The following is a 27,980-nucleotide window of genomic DNA, read 5'->3' on the forward strand; positions in this document are numbered from 1 at the left end:
AGAAGCACACAATTATTTTTAAACAATATCTTATCACTTTATTTACAATTGACAAACCTTTAAATTCGCCATACTAATAACACTGATATCTTATTGGAATTCTATGTCTATATATGTTTGTACCAGAATAAATTATTAATCTTTATATATATATATAATTACCTAACATTAATATATAACTTAATTTCTCAATACAACTTTAAGACCTACATCAAATATTTCAATAACTATGTGTAGAAGTGGTGCACGTGGTTGGGGCCCATAAATTTCTTTTTTTATCCTGTTGTACTTTATAAACAGTCACTTTATTAAGTGGTTGTAGACCTTCACAAGAAGATTTTGGAAAAACGCTTTTCTGTATTTTCTCTGAAAAAACGAATTCTTTATATTAAGCAGTTCAGGTATATAGGGATCAGTAACATGTGTCTAAGTAACTGCTGATGTTTTCAGTGTCAGTGATGTAATGGTGGAGTTATACTGATCTGTGTCTGCTTAACTGTTATTGTACAACTCCAACTTGTCTCTCTCCTCTCACACTGTCCTCAGTACATAGCTCAGTCTCTGTTGTGTATTCACAGATCTCTATATTCTCTCTCCTCTCACACTGTCCTCAGTACATAGCTCAGTCTCTGTTGTGTATTCACAGATCTCTATATTCTCTCTCCTCTCACACTGTCCTCAGTACATAGCTCAGTCTCTGTTGTGTATTCACAGATCTCTATATTCTCTCTCCTCTCACACTGTCCTCAGTACATAGCTCAGTATCTGTTGTCTATTCACAGATCTCAATACTGCTTATTAATTTTCAGCACTTTCCTTTTTTCTCACACCTCTTATTTGCTCACTTCTTCTCTTCATACACTTTCTTCACTTTTAATCTGCTTATATATCACTTTGTCCCATTTTCATTCTGTCCCTATCTTTTCTCTCTCAGTCTATCCAGACACAGGGATCTCTCTCAGCAGTCCTGAGTATCACACTCCTCTCCCTGTCACCCCGGCAACCGCCAACCACTCCCAACTGTCACTTCTCCCACAAGAAATCTTTTTTTTAAAAAAAAAAATCTTTATAAACACTTATAACAATTAACAAATATAGCCACATCTAAACAGACAGGGACATGAACATAGGCATGAGTACACACATATTTACATATAGATACACCTCAGGGTACTCAGGTTTTGGGGTATCACATATATTTAAAATTTTATGTATGTTAATAAAACTATACATTTGTATCTAAAGAAGACTATTTATGTTTACCAACCTTCATATACTGCTCATGGAGAACTTCAATGATAGCATCACAGGCATCAGCTATTATCAAACCCAGAGCTTGCTGGGAAATTGCTGTGCTGTTTTTCAGATCAGCCAGTGTCCTTACTGTTGCCATAAATCTTAGGGTAGCAACCAGTCTCTGCTCTGCAAATATGGGTCTCCTTAAATGGGTGCCCACCTTCTGCATTATGGGGGTGACTAATAGGAACAGTTCCTGGAATGGGGGTTCATTCATTTTCAGGACATTTCTGAGTCATCGGGGTTGTTGTCCTGTATCTCCTGTAGCATGGACATATGAGAGAATGAGTCTCTCCTCTTGAACCACTTTTTGATCCAGCAAGATCTATTCTTTCCTCTTCTTTCCCTTCGGGTCTGTATTTGCAGTCTTCTTGCCACAGCGAGCAGAAAAAGAGCAGTTGCTTGTTGTTCTTCAAAGGTATCCATATTAGTAAAAAAAAAATGTGTTAATGTGCGGTTGCGAACGAATGTACACTGTACACGTGCTAACGAATTATGAAGAAAACATGTTACCTTCGCTTTTTTATGAGGTTTGGGGTTGTTACTAATGAACATGCTCTGCCCTTTATTTAAATTTCTTGGGATATAGTTACATGGACCTCATAAGTCGTTTCAGTGTGTACAAAACTCTAATCTTTGCTCACGACAATATGGCTGTGAAAAGTCTCTGCCCGGACGGTCAGTCTTTCGTTAATTATCTAAAACATGACTAGTGTGTACGCATTAATCGTCCCAGCGATCTGACCTTAGCTCAAAGGTAAAGTTGTTGTAGATAACACGTCGGTAGGAAAATTCTTCAGTGTGTACCTAACCAAACTCGCGGGAGATTAAAAACAAATTTCGCCAGATGCAACACGCTGCTTTAATTTTATGTGCAGTTTGGCCTTTATTAAATCTCACATTTTCCAAACTGCACATAAAATCACCAAAAGTGTGGTTTTGCAAAATCACACATTAGTAAATCTCTCCCTAAGTTTTAATAAGCACAAAGTAACTATTTACTTTTCCCTTTATACAAATTAATAAAATTTATATAATCCACACAGTGTCCAAGTTTTAATTAATGTGAATTCATATTGCACATGCTGTGTTCAACTGCAAAGACATTTCTGCAAGTTCACGCAGCTAATACTGCCGATTTAATATGTATAAAAGGAACCACTGGTGATTATTCTAACAAGACGATTTAAATAAGTTGTACTGTCCAATTCTTCTTTGAAGTTGGTCTTCAAAACCTCATAAAGAACTATACCACAGTGAGCAGCAGTAGTTACAGTAGACATTTTATGTAAACTATTGTAAATGCTTTCTGATGTTCTGCATTTCTTTATTCATTTTCTTTAATCTGGTGCAAGGTCAGTCTTCTAGAAAGTCTGTAATATTTTAAGCCTTTGCACAAAAGTTATTGGTATAGCAACTGGCCACTATGACTGTATAATTGCCTTAAAGGAAACTTTATATTACAGGCTTCAGTAGAATTGAACATTCAAAGTCAGTTCTTTGTTGCATGTTATATGATTATGTGCTTTATAGCTAATTAAACCCACTGTGCTTTTGTTACAAAATTGTATTAATAGCAGAGCTTGTTCTCACCTGTTACTGTTATGCTTTAATGTCATATCTGGGCTCATAGGTCCCATTTATGATGACAAAGTTAGATTAGTCTTCACCTATAGCAGACCCATTTCCCATAATTGCAAGCAGGCTTGCTGGTACTTGGTTTATTAAAGGTCTTTGGTAAAAAAAAAAAAAAAGCCCAGATGTTCACTAATAGATAGGGAACCAGACAGGCATAAAATGACAGATTGCAATCAGACAGTCCAAAGACATCTTGTAACAGGTACAGAATTATTAAATTGTAAAATAGTCAGGTCCAAAGCAGAGGTTAAACAATCAGTGTCAGGATCAAAGCACTGGTCTGTACACCAAAATACATTATACACATCCAGGATGCAGTACATGAACATCAACCTATCATGGCCAATTAAGCAGTGGAAAACCTGGACATACAAAGAGACATTTGCATCAGAAAGTGCGTATAAAGTACATGAATATCATGCACCCATGACAGCGTAGGAACGAGTCAGAAACATACTCTGAAGTACGCAACTCACTTTTGTGCATAAATGACACTTCCGACTGCCTACATTTTGAAGGGTGGAACTGGGAGGGGAAGGGGCTTACGCATGTAGTCAATGTACAGTGAGGGCGAGCCAAGTTTGAGAGCAGCAAGCATCATCCGATTCAAGCTTTGGCCATCTCGACGGTGTGTGTTTTTAAGTTGTATCATTTGCTCCACAGCTGCAGGGCAGATGTAAGTGCTGTGAGGTAGTGATAACTATCGCATATGCATGTTATTATTACATATGTTTGCAATTAGGAGCAACTATAAAATGCATTTTATGTACAGTAGACATTAATAACATCCTGATAAATGTATTTCATTTATAAAAAAGGAAAAAAAAATGTTTTAATGTTTTTTCATTAATGACTTTATTATGAACAGGTGAAAATAATTCAATACTTTTTTTTTATGTGTGTGTTCTGCTTTATATTGCACATATGTATTGTATGCAGCCTGCAGGTTGTTGTGTGTATGTTTCAATGTACTGTACATGAACCATTCTGTACTATACAGTTAGGGTAGCACATACTTACCAACTTCCTTCAGCTCTCTTCCGGGATCCTGCCAGTGGAGGTGGACGTGAGGGGGGTGGGGCACCCAAAGTTGTGTAATTTTGGCTCCGCCCCCTGTGACGTCATTTGACAGCGGCGGGGCAAGGCGCTGCGATTCACCAGGAATTTGCGGCGTTTGGGGCCTAATTCTGCCCACTTAACTAGGAAGTGGGGCACTTCCTAGTGAAGTGGGCAGAATTCGGGAGATTTCCACACTCACCCGGGAGACTCTCGCAAAATGCGGGAGTCTCCCGGACATTCCGGTAGAGTTGGCAAGTATGGGGTAACACCTCATGTATTGTGTTGATTCTAGATGCATCTTTTTCAGTTGCTTTCATTCATTGCATTACTTTGTGGATTTATGGATTTTTGAAGTCCAGTTTAATGTTACGTAAAAAGAAACTGAATTAAATGAAGATGCAGTACATAAATCTATTATTAGCTGGACTACCTGGGTAGCTTAAAATATTTCAAAACTCATCGGTGATGCAGGCTGGAGCGAATATACAGGAGTGGTGTTTCTGCAAGAAAATGATTGCAATAGCACAAATGCCATCAAAAAAGATGCATGGAGAGGTTAGTAAACTAATAATTTTATACATTTTCAGTAGAGAATGTAAAAGTGTTAGAATAATGTTTATTCATATCATTATTGTAACAACTACTATATTATGTGTGTTGTAGTTTTGTTAAGTTGTTAATAAAGTTAAGAAAAGGGCATAGAGAAAAAACTGGGAGCTGACAGTTGGGTGTTGCTGCTGTGTAAGAGTTGCTCTATAATTACAAATCTTTTTCTGATCCTGAATTATCTTCTGCTAACAAAAGGACACTGCAAAAATCGACTGATCAGGTACCGATATGTATATTTATAAAGGTAATGAGAAATATGTCTAAATAAACTAGATTTTATTAGTGTAGTTCAGTGAGGTTATATCCTACATGAGGTCTAACCACTAATAACTAATCAGTGTGGCTTTCTGATGCTCTATTGGTTAGTGAGTCATTCACGAAGGCGCAGTATGCGATGTCTATATGTTTTCTTTATTTTTATTCTTTATTAATTAAATGGAAGAAAGAGGTTCCCAACGTGGAATTATGTGGTTAAAACATAATAATAATAATAATAATAATAATAATAATGTTAACTAAAAAACATTCAGTGCATTTTTTTTACAGTATTATTTATGCGGTCCCATTGGTTCCAGGATGTCTTGGCACTTTGCTGCTTGTAGTTGTACAAGCGCCAGTATACCCAAGTGTTTTGTGTGTGTCAGTTGTGCAACATACAAAAATGCTGATAAGAGCTTTATTGCTTTCAGCATGGGACAGTTTTTTCCCTAGAAAGGAGGGCACATTTCTTTGTAGAAATTAGACTCCTTAGAAATTCAGCCCAGTAACAGACCACAGGAGTTCGGACTCCAAGTGCTAATCTAGATTTGTGCTGGCTGATCAGGGGTGTAGAGTCTAAAGAGTTCCATGGTATTTACCAAGAACCACCGCAAGGCAGAATGGGCTTAGCTGCCGAAAACTCAAAATGAGCCCCTAATGTATAGGCTATGAGCAAACTTAGGCAGTTTCCTCTGCTATGTTTTGTCTGTTTCCTTTCTATTCTGACGCATTTTTTCTTACTCCAGGGGAACCATTTTAGAGAGGCTCAGGCTCGGTTTTCTGAAAACCGAGCCCACCCAAACTTAGGGGATCTGAGTAGGCTCGCAAGAAAACTCAGTATTTCTGCGGGTCCTTGGATCTGAATCGAGGCAAAACGTCATTGTTGCGTGGTCAGATCTTGCGGGTTTTGGATTTCATAAGTACCTCCCTCCCCCGGAGATCCAGTACCATTGCTCACACAAAAACAGGGGTAGCAGTGTTCTTATCACTCACCAGTCTCCAGTGCCATTGTTCAGTGGCATTGCTCATACAAAAACAGGAGGGGTAGCAGTGTTCTAGTCACTTGACAAATATTGACTGGAAATGATTGTAAATTAATGTTATTGAGGTTAATAATAATGTAGGGATAAAAAAAAGAGCCAAATTATGTGATTTTAGCACAAAAAATTGGGATTTTTGCCCAAACCAAAACACGAAGTTAATCCAGATCCAAAACCAAAACCAAAACCAAAACACGGGGGTCAGTGAACATCTCTAGTAAATTTATCAAGCTGCGTGTTTGAAAAATTGTAGATGTTGCCTATAGCAACCAATCAGATACCAGCTGTCATTTTGTAGAATGTACTAAATAAATGATAACTAGAATCTGATTGGTTGTTATAGGCAACATCTACACTCTTCCAAACCCGCAGCTTGATAAATTTACCCCCAGGACTTAGGCCCACCACAATAATATTATGTCCTTGCCAAATCTATTGTTTTGATTAACAAACATGAATGAGATTGGCAGTAGGGCTCAGGGAAGAAATAAAGGAATTATGAGACAGAAAGAAAAAGCATGACATCCCTAATTTATCAAGGATAGAATATGCAGATTTTGTGAATATAATCTGAATATTTAATAGCGCAAGCGCAGAACCGGACTGTACACAACTAAATACAGCAACGCTCAGTTCATCTTCATATGCAAAGGACACTTATTACAGTATACTAATTCAGGGAGGGAACGGAGCAAAGAAGGGAAGTTCACCCGCAGTCTATGTACAGTAAGATCAAGACAAACTCGAGCACACGCAGTCACGTCTGATTCAGGCATCTTGTTTTTCTTGTTGTTATCTCTTGCTACAGTGCTAGTCTAAGTCCTAACCAGTAGTGATGATAGTCGCGGTTTTATGCTATAACATGTGTTTGCAATCAGGAACAACTGTAAAATGTATTTTGTGATCAGTAGACAGAACACATTAATAAATGTCTTTCAAAAAATATAAAAAAACTCATTTTATTTTTCCTGTTTTATCATTGATGCCTATATTATTAATAGGTTAATTGACATTAATTGTTTTTTTTTTCTGTGCGTTCTTTTGCATATTTATATTCCACATACTTGTTGGATGTATCCTGCAGAGACTTGTGTAGTAAGCATGTTCATCTCCTACCTGTATTAATCCCTGGTGGTCTAGTGGTAACAGGAAGTGGGGCACAGTCCAGCCGTCCACAGAGCTCTACTGCGCATGCCCGGATCGGACGTTTGCCTTCTGCACCATTCTTCTCAGACCGTTGGAGAGAGAAGACATGTCAGCAGTAGCTGCGTTTAACTTCTGCATATTACCAAACTCTGCATAAGACTGTATTACTGCCTGCCTAACTGAAATGATCAACTGTGAGTACAGCCAATTGCATCTGTTACAAGCTGTTAAAACTAGAAATGCTCAGACTTGGTTCCCCGAGAACTGGACACACCCGAGCTTAGCAGATCCGAGTACCGCTCGGTACTTTCGCGCGCCCTCGGAATTAAAAACGAGGCAAAACGTCATTGTTACGTCGTCAGATCTCGGATCTCGCAAGCTTTGCATTCTATAAGTACCACCCTCCACGGTAATCTAGCGCCATTTCACAGAGGGACACAGAAGGGTGCCTTGAGGTCAGGCACCACAGTAGCACTTGTATCCAGAACTCTGTTTATGTATCAAGACGATATTGTGTTACTGTGAAGGACATTTCCCAAAATCTACAGACACATCTCTATACTGGGCCACAGCAATTGAGGATTGGATGTAATTGTTGCTCTACTCTGTGGGCACACACACATTTTAAATACTTTGGTTAGTTGTGGATGCACATTTGACACACAACTGTTTTTTACTCATGCTTTTTATATTTCACTTACTATTGACTGGGAGATTATTTTTACAATGTATAATAGAAGATAAGTTTTAATTTCAATATTATCCAATATCATTTCCTAGACTGGAGTGCGCACAATTTCTCTTCTTTTCCTTTTTGAAAAGTCTTCTCAGAAATTTAATTATTAGAGTGCTGCACCCCCTCTTTCATAAGTATCAATAATATATTTAATAAGAGGAAGGTCTAGTTACATATATCTTTTCTCTGGTGCAGAGCCTACCCCCCTTTTTGCTCTTAAATATGAGGGTAGACATAAAGATTAGCTGAAAAGTAGCAATACCATGCCACAAACATTGATTGTGATACAAAATAAATAAAATCATTTGCTAAATTAAAAAGTATAATATTAAATGCAGTTATAATATTATAGGCCTTATTAATGTGAAATTCTGAACTTTTCTAGGAACAAAAGCTAAAGAATTCTAAACTACTTTGGAGTTGTTAAGTTTTGGTGCATTTGTGTCAAGAACTCTGCCATATCACTACAGCCTGTGAGGGTTATCAGGATCACCAGCAGTGGCAGAACTACCACCAGGTTCAGATGTGAAAGGTTCCAGCGTTGCTGGAACCTACCACCACCGACATCGCCAGAACCAAACAGGGCTTCACTGTGGTTATGATGCCCCCTGTGCATGCTTAGAAGAGCAGAGCAGAGACTTCAAGAATGAATGAACCTCAATCGCTAGACCCCCAAAGTTAGTATGGGGTTCAATGATTAAGTGTTATATTCCTGGTAACCAGAGTCCCTCTGCCACTGCCAATCAATTAAGTGCAGTAAGGAGTCACAGGAGTGGGCCAACTATTGCCACTAGATACGGACCTAGGAGAAGAATTGTTACTCCTTGTAGAACCAACAACACTCCTGCAGTATAACACTAAGAATGCCATTATTACTTAGATGTATACTGAAAAATGGATGATCAGTGTCAGTGGATGGCCTGTGTGTACCCTCGGCACCTCTCCCCATTCTCAGGTGTTGTGCTTATCCACCTGCTCGTGTTCTGTACAGAATTTGCCCTATCATTTTTATTACACCCGGACTTTTCCCTTATTATATCCCAACTATAACACACAGTGCCGTAACTAGCCATTTTAGTGCCCTGGGCGAGATAGGGAAGCAGCGCCCCCCATCTAAGTGGGAGTGTCAATTGTCGAGTGGGCGTGGTCAACCTACTGTGGGGGGCGTAGCTAGCTCTTTACAAGTTCTAGACCGCACTGAAACCACCTCCCTCCCCATTCTTCTCGGTCTGGCTTTGTAAGGATCTTTATGTAATAAGCCTCCATAGAATCAAAGTACTTTAAATGCAGCTATCACATGCTAGCTGTATAACAAATGAATTGGTTATTGAAATAAAACTCACTGAAACAAATAAAACAAATGTAACAGTACCATCTGTATCACACTGCCCCTTCATCCCACTGTGCCCTCCATCACAGTTTCTTCTTTATCACACCGTGCCATGGAGCCAACTTTATCCCATCGTGCCCCCTTATCACCATCGCACGAAATTAATATATATATATATATATATATATATATATATACACATACACACACATACACACATACAATATAAAGAGCCTCCTAGTGTCCGCCATACCTTACAGAGTATTCCTGTGACCACCATACAATACAGAGAGCATTCCTGTGACCGCCATACTATACAGAGAGCATTCCTATGACCACCATACTATACAGAGAGCATTCCTATGACCGCCATACTATACAGAGAGCATTCCTACCTCCCACCCATGTACTATGACACCTAACCTCCCTACCCTCATATCACACATTAATACATCCCCCCCTTCCCTCACACATTATGGCAGCATACCCCCCTTCCCTCATAAAGCATAGCAGCATCCCCCCTCCATAATAGCAAGATGCAGCACACATTCCTCCCCTCCATAATAGCAGCACACCCCCCTCCCTAATAGCAGCTCACATCCCCCCTCCTTAATAGCAGCATATATCCCCTCCCCTCCCTCCATAATAGCAGCTTACATGCCCCTCTCCCCTCCCCCCATAATAGCAGCTTACATGCCCCCCTCCCTCCATAATAGCAGCACACCCCCCCTCCCTAATAGCAGCTCACATCCCCCCTCCTTAATAGCAGCATACATCCCCTCCCCTCCCCCCATAATAGCAGCTTACATGCCCCCCTCCCTCCATAATAGCAGCTCACACCCCCCCCCCTCCATAATAGCAGCTCACATCCCCCCCTCCCCTCCCCTCATAATAGCAGCTCACATCCCTCCCCTCCCTCCATAATAGCAGCTCACATCCCCCCCTCCCCTCATAATAGCAGCTCACATCCCCCCCTCCCCTCCCCATAGCAGCTCACATCCCCCCCTCCCCTCCCCTCATAATAGCAGCTCACATCCCCCCCTCCCCTCCCCTCATAATAGCAGCTCACATCCCTCCCCTCCCTCCATAATAGCAACACACATCCCCTTTCCCCTGCTTTGAAACTTACCTTTTTCCTCTTTCTTCCTCTCCAGCCGTCGCTGCCTGGCTCCTCTCTGCTTCTCTGCTCCTCTGCTGCCTAGCAACGTCATGACATCAGACGCTGAGGCAGAGGGCAGAGTTCAGAAGGGGGTGGAGCCGGGTGCCGGCCGCCATTTTGGATGCGCCGGGCGGCCGGCAGTCTGAATCTGAGGTCTGTTTAATTTTTATTTTTTTCCACTCCTCACACAGAGGCAGGTGCGGGCGGCCATTGCGCCCCCTTGGGACTGCGCCCGGGGCGGCGGCACCGCCCGCACCGGCCTCGTTACGGCTCTGATAACACAGAACATAATTAATTAGTACCTCTGTATTTCAATGAATGCTTTCAGGTTTTCCAGTAGAACACAGTTGTGCCTAATATCTGATAACTTTTAGGTAAAAGAAAAGCTTGAAATATCGAAGACTCAAAACTATAACTCAAAACATTTAAATTCTCAATCATGTAAAATTCACATTTATTCAATCCTATTTGCACCACTGACAGATCCCAACTTGAGATCAACAGCTCTGAATATAGAACCATTTACAATGCAGGAGGATGACATGACTGTCAAATGTAGTATATAGTAGTTGTGTAATTAGGCCAACTTATTTAAAAAAGGTAAAACCTTATTAAACATTTCAGAAATGTTAGGTGTAAAGACAAAGCTCAGCAGTAGCATTTTTATTCCATACTATAGCGTGGAACTGGTGATGCACTGTTTTTCATGATTGCTGCAGTTGGCATTAAAACAGTGTTTGCCTATTAAAATCACAGCTGGTAGACTGGATGTGTCATTCATATCTCTCTGCATATAGAGGTATATATTAATCTCATGGTTGACTTCACATCACACAGTCTTCCTCTATGGCATAAAAGAACAACATTGAGAAGAATGGGTTTCTCTGATTTTAAGAGGTCCACATTTTTCTCTATGCAGTTTTAGAAAGCTGAAAATGATTACTCTTTGTAATGTAAGTCTCTGAGGTGAGTGCATACATGAATAAGCTCCTGAATGCACGCAAACATGAAAAAAGATCAAAAAATGAAAAGATTTTGTTTTCACAAGAAAATGGGTAGTATAACTTTACTCTGAAAAGATTATGCAGTTGTTCATATTTGATTTGCCACATAGAGGACTACATTTAACTTAAAATGAATCTTCCAAAAATATAGAAGATACCAGACATAGTATCATAACATATAAAGTTTATAATATGCTATTTGGCACTGTAAGATTTTTGTGGTCTCCATTGTTTAAATCATTTAGTATTATAATATACAGTGCATATTGTATTTATGTTAGGAACTCCCAAGCCAGTACAGTGAAACTCGGGGACTACTCTGAAGGCCCGGTGTTCGCTGGAGCCCCTAGTGGTGGGGACAGACTGGGCTGCGGGCCGACCGAGGGTCGAGTAACGTATACTGGCTTAAAGGAGTACCCAGGAGTGGAGTGATTGGTGGACTGCAGTTAAGAAGAATCCTAGGTCAAAGGGTCACAAGCACAGATGCAAAATCCAGAGACAAGCGAAGGGTCAGACACACAGGCAGAGAAGCAAAATCCGAAATCCAGGCAAAAGGTCGAGGTCATAGCACAAGCAGGCAGCAGGACTGAGGACAGAACGCTATAACCGGCAGTGAGGCTGCAGACCTCACTGCCTTAAATACCAGTAGTGACCAATCAGAGCCTAGCTCTGAAATCACATGGGCAGGCTCAACCCTGCCACATTAATCAGCCCACAGGCTTGTGGGCGCTTCTGCGCATGCGCCCGGCTGTTCCCGTCTGCCGAGACACAGCGCCCCTGTAGTTAGTGTCCGACCATTGCAACAGTCGGGTAAAGGCAGGAAGTGACGTCCCGGTTGTCATAGCGACGACTGGGACGCCTACAGGAACCAGGTGAGAGTCGCGGCGGTGCCCGCGGCCGCCGCGACTGCTAACAGTATCCCCCCTTGAGGAGGGGTCAAGGAACCCTGACATCCAGGTTTCGTGGGAAACTTATTAAAAAACTCTTTAATAAGCCTTTCAGCATGGAGACGCCTCTGCGGTATCCAAGATCGTTCCTCAGGGCCATAACCCTTCCAATGTACGAGGAACTGAAGTTGGCCTTGGACCTTTCTTGAGTCAAGGATTCTTTCGACAACATATTCATGGTCTCCATTCACCATCAGAGGCCGGGGCCTGTTGGAGAAAGGTTGATTGAACTTACTGAGAGCGGCGACTTTCTTCAGAAGCGAACAATGAAAGGTCGCAGGTATTTTTAAGGAGGTTGGTAGTTTTAACCTAAATGCCACTGGATTAATTTTCTTCTCAATTGGAAACGGTCCAATGAATCGGGGCCCCAGCTTCTTACAAGGTTGCCGCAACCTGATGTTCCGTGTGGATAACCAAACCCGATCCCCCACTTTCAATGAACATGGTCTACGGTGACGGTCAGTGAAGACCTTGGATTTTCGGGAAGCTTGACCTAGTGCAGCGTGTACCTTTTTCCAGACGGACCTTAGCCTGGCCGTAAAAGCAGGTGTTCCGGAATCCCCGCAGGGAACAGTAGTAGAGAACGAGTTGGATTTTGGGTGAAACCCGAAGTTGCAGAAAAACGGGGATGTATGAATAGTGGAATGGCAAGAATTATTGTACGCAAATTCTGCCCAGGGCAAAAGAGAGGACCAATTATCGTGGAATTTAGACACATAGATGCGCAAAAACTGTTCCAGAGCTTGGTTCGTCCTCTCTGTCTGTCCATTCGACTGGGGATGATATGCTGAGGACAGACTGATAGAGATCCCGATGGACTTACAAAGGCTTTCCAAAACCGGGCAATAAACTGGGATCCTCGATCCGATACGATATCTTCAGGAGTCCCATGAAGACGAAAAATATGCGTCAAAAACAAGGTGGCCAGGGTCCTGGCATCCGGTAACTTGGGCAAAGCTATAAAATGTGCCATCTTACCGAACCGATCGACAACTACCAGGATGGTGTTCTGTCCTGCGGATACTGGTAGGTTCGACAATGAAATCCATCGACAAATGGGTCCAAGGCCTGCTCGGCGCCGGCAAGGGTAACAATAGCCCAGAAGGACGGTTCCTATTGGTTTTGTTTTTAGCACACTCAGGACAAGCCCGAACATAATCCTCCACATCGTTTGACAAAGTGGGCCACCACAACCAACGAGAAAGAACCTCAATAGTCCTACGGATTCCCGGATGGCCAGCAGAGCGGTTGTTGTGGCCTTCAATGAGAACAGATTTCCTTAAATGGACTGGGACAAATAATTTGTTGACCGGTGTCTGAACCGGAGCGATTCTCTGGAAGCGCCGGATAGTTGCTCCTAGATCCTGGGTGAGTCCGAGATGAACAGTAGTTGTAGGAACAATAGGCAACGGGTCAGGAGACTGAGGATGATGGGCCAAAAAACTTTGAGACAAGGAATCGGCCTTAGTATTTTTAGAACCTGGACGGAATGTAATAATGAAGTTAAATCTGGTGAAAAATAAGGCCCAGCGGGCCTGCCTAGGATTCAGGGTTTTAGCGGTCTGGATGTATTGGAGGTTTTTATGGTCCGTGAAGATGGTGATGGTATGAGTAGCTCCCTCTAACCAATGTCGCCATTCCTCCAGTGCCAACTTAATGGCCAACAATTCACGATTGCTGACATCATAATTACATTCGGCAGATAAAAAATTTTTAGAAAAAAATGCAGAAGGATGTAATTTTTTGCTCCTTGGGTCTTTCTGAGAAAGGATGGCGCCAGCACCGATAACAGAAGCGTCCACCTCTACAATGAACGGAAGTTCCGGATCAGGATGTCTCAGCACTCTAGCCGAAATGAAAGCAGCTTTGAGTGCCGAGAAACTCGCCAATGCCTTCGAAGGCCACTTGGCTGGGTTAGCTCGCTTTCCAGTGAGGGCAGTGATAGGAGCCACTAACGAGGAAAAAGAGTCAATAAACCTACGGTAATAATTTGCGAATCCGAGGAACCTCTGGATCGCCTTCAGATTAGTAGGGAGGACCCAATCCTGGATTGCTCGAACTTTGGCAGGGTCCATTGCGAATCCTGATGAGGAGATGATATATCCCAGAAATGACACAGTGTCCACCTCAAATTCGCATTTCTCCATTTTTGCATATAGGTGATGTTCCCGTAATTTCAGCAGAACTTGGCGAACATGCTGACGGTGCTGAAGTAAAGACTCAGAGTAGATTAAAATATCATCCAGATACACAACTACTGTTTTACCCAGGAACTCTCGTAAAACGTCGTTGATCAGGTCCTGGAAAACCGCCGGAGCGTTGCATAACCCGAATGGCATCACGAGATATTCATAATGTCCAGACCGGGTATTGAAAGCAGTCTTCCATTCATCCCCTTTCTTGATTCGAATAAGATTGTAAGCCCCTCTGAGGTCGATCTTCGAAAATATAGTGGCAGATTCTAATTGATCAAACAACACCGAAATCAACGGTAACGGGTACATATTCTTAATAGTGATGTTATTCAGTCCACAGAAATCAATGCATGGTCTAAGACTGCCATCTTTTTTTGACACGAAAAAGCAACCTGCGCCTACGGGAGATTTAGAAGGACGTATGAATCCTTTTTTCAGGTTTTCCTCCACGTATAGCTCCATGGCCTGAGTCTCTGGAATGGACAAGGAGTATAACTGCCCTTTGGGCAACTTGGGACCCGGGACTAAATCAATGGCGCAGTCATATTCTCGATGTGGCGGAAGGGAATCAGCTTTCCTTTTGCAGAACACATCAGAGAAGTCCTGGTAGGGTACCGGCAACAATTCTGGACTAGGCTGTAGGATTCTAAGCGGCAGGGTCAAGCAAGACCTGGAACACTCGGGACTCCAACGAGTAATCTCTCCACTTTTCCAGTCAATAAGGGGATTATGACTGCGAAGCCAGGTATACCCCAATATCAACGGAGCAGAGGGACAACTAATAAGATAGAAATAGAGCTCCTCCATATGGAGGACTCCTACAGACAACCGAACCATTAGAGTCCTAGCGAGAATCCTTCCCCCAGGCAAGGGATTACCATCCAAACCACATATGGTGATGCTTGATCCTAACTTGATATGCGGAATATCAAGCGTCTGAGCCAAATGTATATCCAGGAAATTACCAGCCGCACCACTGTCAAGAAACGCTTTCAGGTCCATGGATCTCCCACGGAAACTTAGACGTCCAGGGACTAATAAAGAATTTTCTGAAGAGGTCATCTGAAGACCCAAGCGCACCTCTTCACCTGCATGTAGGCTTTGGAGTTTCCCGGCTTGTTGGGACATGAGCGAACTAAGTGGCCTGGTTGACCACAATGCATACACAGGCCCAGTGAGCGTCTTCTGGAGCGTTCCTCCGGAGGCAAGCAGTAAGCGCCCAACTGCATGGGTTCAGAGGAATCGGGCAAAGTGTTATCAAAGCTAGTGAACACGTCCATAGAAGCAGAGGACTCCCGTTCAGCCTTCCTCTCTCTGATCCGACGATCAATTTTTATAACAAGTTGCATCAAGTTCTCCAGCATGTCAGATATCGGATACTGGACTAAAGAATCCTTAATCTGATCGGTAAGTCCTAAGCGAAATTAACTTTGCAATGCTGGGTCGTTCCAGGCGCTATCAGTGGACCATCGCTGAAATTCCGCACAATACTCCTCCGCTGAGCGACGTCCTTGCCTTAGCGTTCGGAGATGAGCCTCAGCTGAGGCTACCCTGTCCGGGTCATCGTACAATAACCCCAGAGCTTGGAAAAAGGCATCCACTGACTGCAAGGCTGGGCTTGTTGAAGGCAAGGAGAAGGCCCAAGACTGACGGTCACCCTGGAGTAAAGAGATGATGATCCCTACCCTTTGAACCCACGTTCCTCTGGTTAAGAACAACAAACGAAAATACAACTTGCAGCTCTCTTTGAAATTACGGAAGGCTGGCTTGCTTCCAGAGAATCGGTCAGGCAAATTCATCTTAGGCTCCGGTGTGTCACCAGCGGGAACTTGCTGGAGCTGCAGATCTCTAGAAGCCCCTTCTTGGACTACCAGGCGCTGGGATAAATTCTGCACCACTTGGAAAATCGCCTGTATCTGGTTGGCCAGAATCTGGGCTGGGGACAGATTTGACTCCTCGCTGTCCATGGCCGTATGATACCAATCTTCCTTGGCCGGTTATAATGTTAGGAACTCCCAAGCCAGTACAGTGAAACTCGGGGACTACTCTGAAGGCCCGGTGTTCGCTGGAGCCCCTAGTGGTGGGGACAGACTGGGTTGCGGGCCGACCGAGGGTCGAGTAACGTATACTGGCTTAAAGGAATACCCAGGAGTGGAGTGATTGGTGGACTGCAGTTAAGAAGAATCCTAGGTCAAAGGGTCACAAGCACAGATGCAAAATCCAGAGACAAGCGAAGGGTCAGACACACAGGCAGAGAAGCAAAATCCGAAATCCAGGCAAAAGGTCGAGGTCAGAAGAGAAGGGTCACAGGTCCAAGAACAAGCAGGGGTCAAAACACGGGTAGTCAAATCCAAGGTAGCAGGAACCAAACGGATAGCACAAGCAGGCAGCAGGACTGAGGACAGAACGCTATAACCGGCAGTGAGGCTGCAGACCTCACTGCCTTAAATACCAGTAGTGGCCAATCAGAGCCTGTCACGACTGTTAGTGGGTGTATGACTGGTAGAAGGTACCTGCTGTTGTTGGCGCAACTCAGAGGAAGGCGCGGAGTCTAACGTGCCCCTGGTATTCACCAGGAACCCCCGCAAGGAAGTATGGACTCCGCTGCAGGGACACGCAGGTCGCGGTCCTTCCTAGAGTCCACAGCGAGATACAAGGGGGTGTCAGACAGGCCGGTTCAGCAACGTTCAGGTAGAGGAGGTACAAAAGGGAAATCCAGAAGAATGGTGAGGCAAGCCGAGTCGGTAATCTTCAGGGAGCGTAGTACAAAGGCAGAATCCAGATAGGGGTGGTCAAACGGTCCGGGTCAAAAGGGTCACAGGCAGCACGAGGAAGGTCAGCCATGGTAGCCCCAAGATGAGGGGATTAATGGACCTCGGCAACACCAAAAGTTGGATCATTTCGCTGTGAAGTACTCCTACCCTCAACCGAACAGGAGAAGTCACGGAGGAGATGGAGCCGTGAGTGACACGACTTCCGTCGACTGCCGTCAGAGATAACGGTTGGGGCAATGGGTTCAGAGGTATTTGGAGCTGCGAAGCTAGATCCGCCGAAATGAAGTTCCCGGAGGAGCCGGAGTCCACAAAGGCCGTGGTGGAAAAGGTACCCTTGGGGGTGCTCAGGATGACAGCCATCTGAAATTCTGGAGAATTTTCTTTAGCATAGGGAGCAACTGTGGATTCTCCTAAAACGGCCTCCCCGCCACCGTTTAGGAGGAAGAGTTTCCCGGTTTCTTGGGACAAACTCTTAGCAGGTGTCCCGGATCTCCACAATACAGACACAGGCGTTGTTTGAAGCGTCTCTCCCTCTCTTCAAGGGATAATTTAGAGCGTCCTACTTGCATTGGTTCGTCCACTGGCAGGATGGGATTTTGGAACTGGGGTGCTAGCCGTGGTATGAACCGTTTGCCAGGAGAGCGTTCCTGCGTGCGCTCTTGGTAACGCAAATCCACCTTGATGCACATGGAGATGAGAGAATCTAACTCAGCCGGGAGTTCTCTGGAAATTAACTCATCCTTAATCCGGTCCACCAGACCTTGCCAAAAGGTTGCCACCAGTGCTTCGTTATTCCATTTTAACTCGGAAGCCAGGGTTCGGAATTGAACTGCGTATTGCCCCACGGACAGGTCACCTTGGCGGAGGTTTAACAAGCTGGTAGCTGCCGAAGCAACTCTTCCGGGATCATCGAAGACTTTCCTGAAAGCTTCAATGAAAGAGTTGGAGTTATGAAGAAGTGGACCCCCTTGTTCCCATAAAGGTGAGGCCCAGGCAAGGGCTTGACCACTGAGGAGGGAGATGAGAAAAGCTACTTTGGTGCGTTCTGAAGAAAAGGCCCTGGATTGCACTCAAATTGGATGGCACATTGGTTCAGAAAGCCCCTGCACTTCTTGGGATCACCGTCAAACTTTTCGGGTGTCGGGATGCGTACACCGGAGGCCGCTGTAGAGACCGTAACCACACTGGATGCTGTGGATGCCGCAGAGGTTATGGCTGGTGTAGCGGGTGCAGCATTCTGAAATGTATCGAAGCGGGTAGCAATCCCTTGGACACATTATAGAAGATGCGCTTGGGCTGCTTCTTGTTGCTCCACTCGTTGGGCCAAATGCAGAAGTAGGTCACGAGCAGACGGTTCACCAGACCCCTCCGTTGTCATGGCCAGAGTATACTGTCACGACTGTTAGTGGGTGTATGACTGGTAGAAGGTACCTGCTGTTGTTGGCGCAACTCAGAGGAAGGCGCGGAGTCTAACGTGCCCCTGGTATTCACCAGGAACCCCCGCAAGGAAGTATGGACTCCGCTGCAGGGACACGCAGGTCGCGGTCCTTCCTAGAGTCCACAGCGAGATACAAGGGGGTGTCAGACAGGCCGGTTCAGCAACGTTCAGGTAGAGGAGGTACAAAAGGGAAATCCAGAAGAATGGTGAGGCAAGCCGAGTCGGTAATCTTCAGGGAGCGTAGTACAAAGGCAGAATCCAGATAGGGGTGGTCAAACGGTCCGGGTCAAAAGGGTCACAGGCAGCACGAGGAAGGTCAGGAACTATATAGCAACTGGTACACAGAAACGCTGGAGGCAGGAAGACCTGATACTCTGGCACTGACTAGAGGACAGGAAGGGGTTTAAATAATGTGAGGATCCAATCAGCTTCAGCGCTGAGCGCTGTCATGCCTGCCGCCGGGAATACATAGCGTCCCGTTGCCTAGCAACGGGGCGCGTCATACTGCGGGGGAAATGGATGGCAGGGGGAATCCGGAAATGACGCGTCTGGTTGCCTAGCAACCAGACGCGCGATCACGCAGTCAGGCGGCCGTGCGGACGGCGCCTGACAGTATACCCTCCTCTTCCTCCTCCTGTTTGAAGGAACTTTTTAAGAATTCTAGGAGCGTGAAGGTCCTGCTTGTCCACCCATGATCTCTCCTCTGGGCCAAATCCTCTCCAATGGACCAGAAATTGCTGTTTGCCACGAAGAATGCGAGAGGCCAAGATCCGACTGACTTCGAATTCAGTTCCATAAGAGGTTTGTATTGGTGGGGGACGACCGGGAGGTCGATAGAATTTATTGAGTACCAGTGGTCGTAGTAATGAGACATGAAAAGTATTATGACATCTCAGAGAAGGAGGAAGTTTCAATTTGAAGCATACAGGATTAATGACTTGCATGATGGTGTACGGGCCAATAAATCGAGGAGCCATCTTCATAGAAGGAACCTTTAGTCTTAGGTCCCGGGTGGATAGCCATACCTGGTCTCCCACCTTTAAGAGAGGAGTGGCCCTCCGATGACGATCTGCAAAGATCTTGTGATGCTGAGTAGCCTTGAGTAAAGCCGTCTTAGTTTTAGCCCAAATGAGAGAAAATTCCCGATAAAGAGTATCTACGGCTGGAACCGGTGAAGAGGATACTGGAAAAGGATCCGGAAACACAGGGTGACTTCCGTATACAATAAAGAACGGAGAGAATCCGGTAGACTCATGAATGTGTTGATTATGGGAGAACTCCGCCCAAGGAAGGAATTGAGACCATTTATTCTGGTTGTCGGAGGTAAAACAGCGGAGGAATGTCTCGAGATCCTGATTGATTCGCTCCGTCTGTCCGTTGGTTTGCGGATGGTATCCCGAAGAGAATTTCAATTCTATGTTTACTCTTTTACAAAAGGTTCTCCAAAACTGGGATGTAAATTGGACTCCGCGGTCCGAAATGATCTCCTTCGGGCACCCATGTAGTCTGAATATCTCCTTGATAAAGATATCTGCCAGACGACTGGCCGTGGGCAGTCCAGTTAGAGGAATAAAATGTGCCATCTTCGAAAATCGATCAATAACCACCCAGATAGTGGTAAACCCTGCACTGAGGGGTAGGTCTGTGATAAAATCCATGGCCACACTTTCCCAAGGAGCATCGGGGATAGGAAGTGGACGAAGAAGGCCTGCCGGGACTCTTCTACAAGTTTTGTGTTGAGCACAAGTAGTGCAGGAAGCAATAAATCTCTCAATATCGGCACGTACATTAGGCCACCAGAAGCGTCGGCAAAGCAGCGATGTTGTCTTCTTTATTCCAGCATGGCCGGCAATGCGGGATGAATGAGCCCACTGCAGGGTCTTGAACCGGAGATGGGGTTCCACAAATGACCGGCCTGGAGGAGGAGAGGACGTTTTGGTCCTAGTAAGGGCTACGATATTAGAAGGATCAATAATATGCTGCGGAACCAATGGTCTTAAACGATCGGAATCGTCAAATGAGCGAGATAATGCATCGGCACGTCCATTCTTGGCTCCCGGGCAGAATGTGAGTTTCATGTCAAATCGAGCAAAGAAGGATGCCCAGCGGGCTTGCCGAGGATTAAGGCAACGAGCCTCTTGAATGAACACTAGATTCCGATGGTCGGTAAACACAGTAACAGGAAATATAGCCCCCTCCAACAGATGTCGCCACTCCTCCAGAGCCGCCTTGATGGCCAGTAATTCCTTGTCCCCTATTCCATAATTACATTCGCTTGGAAGAAATCGTCTGGAGAAAAACCCACACGGTTTGTGTGAGCCAGCCGGAGACTCTTGAAAAAGCACCGCCCCAATGCCTACTGAGGATGCATCTACCTCTAGGAAGAAAGGTCGTTCTAGATCTGGCTGGGACAGAACTGGGGCTGAAGAGAATGCTTTCTTTAACGTTATGAAGGCAGACATGGCCTCCGAAGACCAGACCCTAGGGTTGGCAGTCTTCCTGGTTAACGCTGTAATGGGGGCTATAATGGTGGAGAATCCCTGAATAAATTGGCGATAATAGTTTGCAAAGCCGATGAACCTTTGAATGGCTTTAAGGCCTTGTGGCTGAGGCCAGTCCAGAATAGCTGACACCTTGGTGGGATCCATACAAAGACCTTGACTTGACACGATGAAACCAAGAAAAGATACCTGACTAATCTCAAACACACATTTCTCCAGCTTGCAATAGAGGTGGTGTTTCCGAAGTCTACGTAAGACCTCCTTTACTTGTTCCCGATGAGTCTTCAGATCTTTAGAAAATATTAATATATCGTCTAGATATACTACCACAGAAGTGTATAACAGGTCATGAAAGATATCGTTAACGAAGGTTTGGAAGATGGCTGGGGCGTTGCAGAGGCCGAAGGGCATCACCAGGTACTCGAAATGTCCATCTCTGGTGTTAAAGGCCGTTTTCCATTCGTCTCCTTCCTTGATGCGAATTAAATTATAGGCCCCACGGAGATCTAATTTGGAAAAGATTTGAGATCCACTGAGTTTGTCAAAGAGGTCGGAGATGAGAGGTAGTGGATATCGATTTTTGACAGTGATGCGGTTGAGAGGACGATAATCAATACAAGGCCGAAGAGACCCATCCTTCTTCTTAACAAAAAAAAAACCTGCACCCGCTGGGGAAGTAGATTTGCGGATAAATCCCCGTCTCAGGTTTTCTGAAATATATTGAGACATGGCTGACGTCTCTGGACGAGATAAAGGGTAGGTCCGCCCTTTGGGGATGGGTTGGTCAGGAGATAAAACAATAGCGCAATCCCAGGGACGATGAGGAGGCAAGATCTCCGCCTCCACTTTACTGAATACATCCTGGAATTCCATATAGGCCTCAGGAAGGTGGGTTAGCTCGGACTGAGCCATTACTTGACATTTAGGAGGCAAGACTCTAGACAGACATTCAAAGCGACATCCTTCACCCCATGACATAACTTGAGCGTGGTCCCAATCCATCTGAGGAGAATGTCTTCTCAGCCATGGTAGCCCCAAGATGAGGGGATTAATGGACCTCGGCAACACCAAAAGTTGGATCATTTCGCTGTGAAGTACTCCTACCCTCAACCGAACAGGAGAAGTCACGGAGGAGATGGAGCCGTGAGTGACACGACTTCCGTCGACTGCCGTCAGAGATAACGGTTGGGGCAATGGGTTCAGAGGTATTTGGAGCTGCGAAGCTAGATCCGCCGAAATGAAGTTCCCGGAGGAGCCGGAGTCCACAAAGGCCGTGGTGGAAAAGGTACCCTTGGGGGTGCTCAGGATGACAGCCATCTGAAATTCTGGAGAATTTTCTTTAGCATAGGGAGCAACTGTGGATTCTCCTAAAACGGCCTCCCCGCCACCGTTTAGGAGGAAGAGTTTCCCGGTTTCTTGGGACAAACTCTTAGCAGGTGTCCCGGATCTCCACAATACAGACACAGGCGTTGTTTGAAGCGTCTCTCCCTCTCTTCAAGGGATAATTTAGAGCGTCCTACTTGCATTGGTTCGTCCACTGGCAGGATGGGATTTTGGAACTGGGGTGCTAGCCGTGGTATGAACCGTTTGCCAGGAGAGCGTTCCTGCGTGCGCTCTTGGTAACGCAAATCCACCTTGATGCACATGGAGATGAGAGAATCTAACTCAGCCGGGAGTTCTCTGGAAATTAACTCATCCTTAATCCGGTCCACCAGACCTTGCCAAAAGGTTGCCACCAGTGCTTCGTTATTCCATTTTAACTCGGAAGCCAGGGTTCGGAATTGAACTGCGTATTGCCCCACGGACAGGTCACCTTGGCGGAGGTTTAACAAGCTGGTAGCTGCCGAAGCAACTCTTCCGGGATCATCGAAGACTTTCCTGAAAGCTTCAATGAAAGAGTTGGAGTTATGAAGAAGTGGACCCCCTTGTTCCCATAAAGGTGAGGCCCAGGCAAGGGCTTGACCACTGAGGAGGGAGATGAGAAAAGCTACTTTGGTGCGTTCTGAAGAAAAGGCCCTGGATTGCACTCAAATTGGATGGCACATTGGTTCAGAAAGCCCCTGCACTTCTTGGGATCACCGTCAAACTTTTCGGGTGTCGGGATGCGTACACCGGAGGCCGCTGTAGAGACCGTAACCACACTGGATGCTGTGGATGCCGCAGAGGTTATGGCTGGTGTAGCGGGTGCAGCATTCTGAAATGTATCGAAGCGGGTAGCAATCCCTTGGACACATTATAGAAGATGCGCTTGGGCTGCTTCTTGTTGCTCCACTCGTTGGGCCAAATGCAGAAGTAGGTCACGAGCAGACGGTTCACCAGACCCCTCCGTTGTCATGGCCAGAGTATACTGTCACGACTGTTAGTGGGTGTATGACTGGTAGAAGGTACCTGCTGTTGTTGGCGCAACTCAGAGGAAGGCGCGGAGTCTAACGTGCCCCTGGTATTCACCAGGAACCCCCGCAAGGAAGTATGGACTCCGCTGCAGGGACACGCAGGTCGCGGTCCTTCCTAGAGTCCACAGCGAGATACAAGGGGGTGTCAGACAGGCCGGTTCAGCAACGTTCAGGTAGAGGAGGTACAAAAGGGAAATCCAGAAGAATGGTGAGGCAAGCCGAGTCGGTAATCTTCAGGGAGCGTAGTACAAAGGCAGAATCCAGATAGGGGTGGTCAAACGGTCCGGGTCAAAAGGGTCACAGGCAGCACGAGGAAGGTCAGGAACTATATAGCAACTGGTACACAGAAACGCTGGAGGCAGGAAGACCTGATACTCTGGCACTGACTAGAGGACAGGAAGGGGTTTAAATAATGTGAGGATCCAATCAGCTTCAGCGCTGAGCGCTGTCATGCCTGCCGCCGGGAATACATAGCGTCCCGTTGCCTAGCAACGGGGCGCGTCATACTGCGGGGGAAATGGATGGCAGGGGGAATCCGGAAATGACGCGTCTGGTTGCCTAGCAACCAGACGCGCGATCACGCAGTCAGGCGGCCGTGCGGACGGCGCCTGACAGAGCCTAGCTCTGAAATCACATGGGCAGGCTCAACCCTGCCACATTAATCAGCCCACAGGCTTGTGGGCGCTTCTGCGCATGCGCCCGGCTGTTCCCGGCTGCCGAGATGCAGCGCCCCTGTAGTTAGTGTCCGACCGTTGCCCTGGCAATGGTCGGGTAAAGGCAGGAAGTGACGACCCGGTTGTCATAGCGACAACCGGGGCGCCTACAGGAACCAGGTGAGAGTCGCGGCGGTGCCCGCGGCCGCCGCGACTGCTAACAATTTAACATTAGAAGTACCAGCGTAAAATGTAATAATGTTGCTTAAGTTTTTGGAGCAAGCTAGTTATATCTTTGCCATAGCACACCCATTACAATATAAAGTAATATCCAATTCAAAGTAATTTATTTGTAATTAGGTGCATAACAATTGGTAATTATGTTCAAAGTAAAGAGTTAAGCATAGAATCATAGAAACACTTTGGACCTGATTTAGTGTCTATTTGTGGAGCATAAAAATTCTCTTTTTTGAACTGCCTTTGAGCAAAATAAATTTGTATGAATTATTGTTGAACAGCTGAGATCTCTTACACCTGCAGCACCCTAATGTACAGGTTGGTTAAATTTGACTGTATTTTCAGATACAGTTCGTTGGAGGCAAGTCACTAAACTTGGAGTGAAGATATGTGTTGCTGATGATGATGGCGACATAAGCAATTAAGTTTCCTGTAAAATGAAATAAATGTTAAAAATGTCATCCCCCCATATTCATAATGAGAATCAGTTTTAACCAGGTCAGACCAGGACTTAATCCCCTAGGGTAATCAGGCTTCCAGTAAATGTGCCCTCCAAGGGACAACCAGCCTCATGCTGAATAGCAAAAAAACATCAACATTTTGGGTCAATGGCCAGGAAACTCCCCAGACCTTAATCTCATTGAGAACTTGTGGTTAATCCTCAAGAGGCGGGTGGACAAACAAAAACCCACAAATTCTCACAAACTCCAAGCATTGATTAGGCAAGAATGGACGGCAATCAGTCAGTATTTGGCCCAGAAGTTGATTGACAGCATGCCAGGGCGAATTACAGAGGTCTTCAAAAAGAAGGGTCAAAACTGCAAATATTGACTCTTTGCATAAACATAATGTAATTGTCAATAAATGTCTTTGACAATTACAAATTGCTTGTAATTTTACTTCAGTATATCATAGCAACATCTGACAAAAAGGTCTAAAAACACTGAAGCAGCAAACTTTGTGAAAACCAATACTTGTGTCATTCTCAGAACTTTTGACCATGACTGTAAAATTACATTCACTTACATTCTCCATTCTGCCACTTCTAAATTTCCATATTACCACTTCTGAATTTCCACTTTGACCATTGTTTATAGTACTTACCTGGCGGGTAGTTATAGAGGGTTTGTACACATACTATTCTCTCTTGTGTATATTATTTGAGTTTGTCTCAGGTGGTGACAGGAGTGTTAATAAGCATATAAAATTGATTTCACACCATCAAAATCCATAAAATTGCACCGACATACATTTCCTCACTTGTCTCAAAATATCTCCCAACTCGACACCTCCATTCTGCACAAGATCTATGTCTCTCTTCCACTCTCATCACATCCTCCCATTCTCGGTTAGAGGATTTTTTCCGGGCTGCACCCACTTTGTGGAATTCCCTCCCTCGCACAGTAAAACTTTCCTCTAGTCTTCGAACATTCAAGTGTTCACTGAAAACCCACCTCTTCAGACAAGGTTATGATATTCCTCAACCACCATCTTAATTTCCCTAGATTACCCTATTACCATCCTCTACACAGCTAACGCAGGACAACAACTCTCTGACCAACATTGCCACACACACAGCCCACTCAATACTTTTACCTTTGCATTCTAGCTGGTCCATTGTGCAATATGATGTAGCACATGCCCTTGTGTTTCAAACTCCCATTGTCCTATAGATTGTAAGCTTGCGAGCAGGGTTCTCTTACCTCACTGTCTGTATGTATTACCCAGTATTGTCTTATTAATGTTTGTTCCCAATTGTAAAGCGCTACGGAATCTGCTGGCGCTATATAAATAAATGTTGAGCATGATGATGATGATAAAGTAGTGTTTCCCAAGCCCAGTCCCCAGGGACCCCTAACAGTGCAGGTTTTCCAGGTCAAGTGAAATAATTAGTACCACCTGTGTTTCTTTCAAAATGTGTCAGTAATGAATACACCTGTGCCATAGCAAAGAGACATGGAAATCATGTAAAGTAAGGGGTCCCTGAGGACTGGGTTTGGGAAACACTGCCCTAAAGCATCTGCGGGTCTGAGTGGCTCATAGGCAGCCAGGCATTCACTACTTTCCATACCAGTGCCTCTGATTTCCCACTTTGACCACTGCATAGCAGGAAATATTTAATGAAAAAATATGCTTTATTTATTTTAATCATTTTTTCTAAACAAATTATTCAAATACTTATTTTTTATATATTTTAAAGCTTTTTTCTTTTATAAGTGGAACTAGAAGCCCATATTAGGGCTTCAAGATCAGCAGATAAAACCAAGATCGGCAATGAAACAGTAATGGACTTTCTACTGCTGTGAAAAGTGGTGATAGAAAGTCATTGTTATTGTCATATATTAATAAATAGGGCCATTATATTGTAGTCTCCACTTGGGCTAGCACTGATGCAAATTATTAAAACATTCTCTGTAAAGTGGACATCATATGTTGGTGTTATAAAAATAAAGGATAAATTAATAATGTAGTCCCTGCCAAATGCATAGACCAGCGGTGGACAACAGGTGTCCCTCACTAGTGGCCCCCAACTGGCTGTTCCCAATCTGATTTAATCTCTGCTTTGTTATAAAGCAAAGAATAGAACTGAATAGGAGCGTCCAACTTTCACATCACGTGACCTTTTTTGCAAAATGCGAGAAAGTCCTGCATTACACCAATGGAGGATGAGGGGTCTAGTGTGCTCTGCGCTGGATGTGCTCCCTCCTTCCCCTTCAAGAAAGAGGGAGAGCAGTAGGCAGGGGAATTAACTATAAATGTAAGTAAAAGTAGATGAGGTGTGAGAGGCAATTAGGGAAGGTATGATAGGCATGTGGGAGAGGTCTGTTGGACACGTCAGAGACTTGTGGAGAGGTCTAAAAAGCACATTTGTGGGGAGTCTTGAGGGACATGTGGGTAGGTCTGAAGGCATGTGGAGGCATGTGAAAAGCTCTGAGTGGCATGTGTGGGAATTTTAGAATGTTGGATCTGAGAGCTTGTGGGGATCTGAGTGCATGTTGGTGCTCTTTACCTATTTTCCCACATCTGTCTCCTATCCCTTGTATGTCTCGTCACGTCTTTTGCTGCACTCTGTGTGAGTCCCCATAGCATTATTCACACACATCTGTGTTGCTGACATGTATTAACTCATCTATTTGTTACTTGCTTCTGTATCCGGTGCTACAGAATCTTTTGCGCCTTATAAATAAATAATAATAATAATAATAATAATCATTTTGTGGCAATCAGTGATCTAAGGTCATGTGGGGCTCTTTTATGGTAAATAGGAGGTCTGAGTGGCATGCTGCAGAGTTTTTTAGCAAATGATGGGCGTGTGGGGGTATTTTATGGCAAGTGAGAGGTCTGGGTGGCAAGCAGTGGAATTTTTGAGCAAGTGATGGGCATGTGTGGGCATTTTGGGATGATGGATGTAGGTGTGCCAAGGTAGTTTATGGGCTGTTTTTTCTTTTTTGAAATTAAGGGTAATGTGCAGCTCCTTTGAAGATTGGAGGGATGCACATGAGGTAGCCTGGCATAGGCTGTACACTATTTTTTATCCTGATTTCCTGGTGAAGATTCAAAGACCTT

The 27,980-nt window shown here is 44.7% G+C and overlaps 1 long non-coding RNA gene across 1 annotated transcript in view; it reads left to right on the top strand.

Annotated features, from left to right (window-relative positions):
• Positions 1-4,716: 4,716 nt before the first annotated feature.
• The window catches only part of LOC142142744 (uncharacterized), a 50,849-nt gene continuing 27,585 nt past the window's right edge, over positions 4,717-27,980 (top strand). The window contains exon 1 of the long non-coding RNA XR_012689308.1: positions 4,717-4,822. This is a non-coding gene — a long non-coding RNA (uncharacterized LOC142142744). The remainder of the gene's footprint in view (positions 4,823-27,980) is intronic.

This window comes from Mixophyes fleayi, chromosome 3 (assembly GCF_038048845.1).
Source record: "Mixophyes fleayi isolate aMixFle1 chromosome 3, aMixFle1.hap1, whole genome shotgun sequence".
NCBI classification, from domain to species: Eukaryota; Metazoa; Chordata; class Amphibia; order Anura; family Limnodynastidae; genus Mixophyes; species Mixophyes fleayi.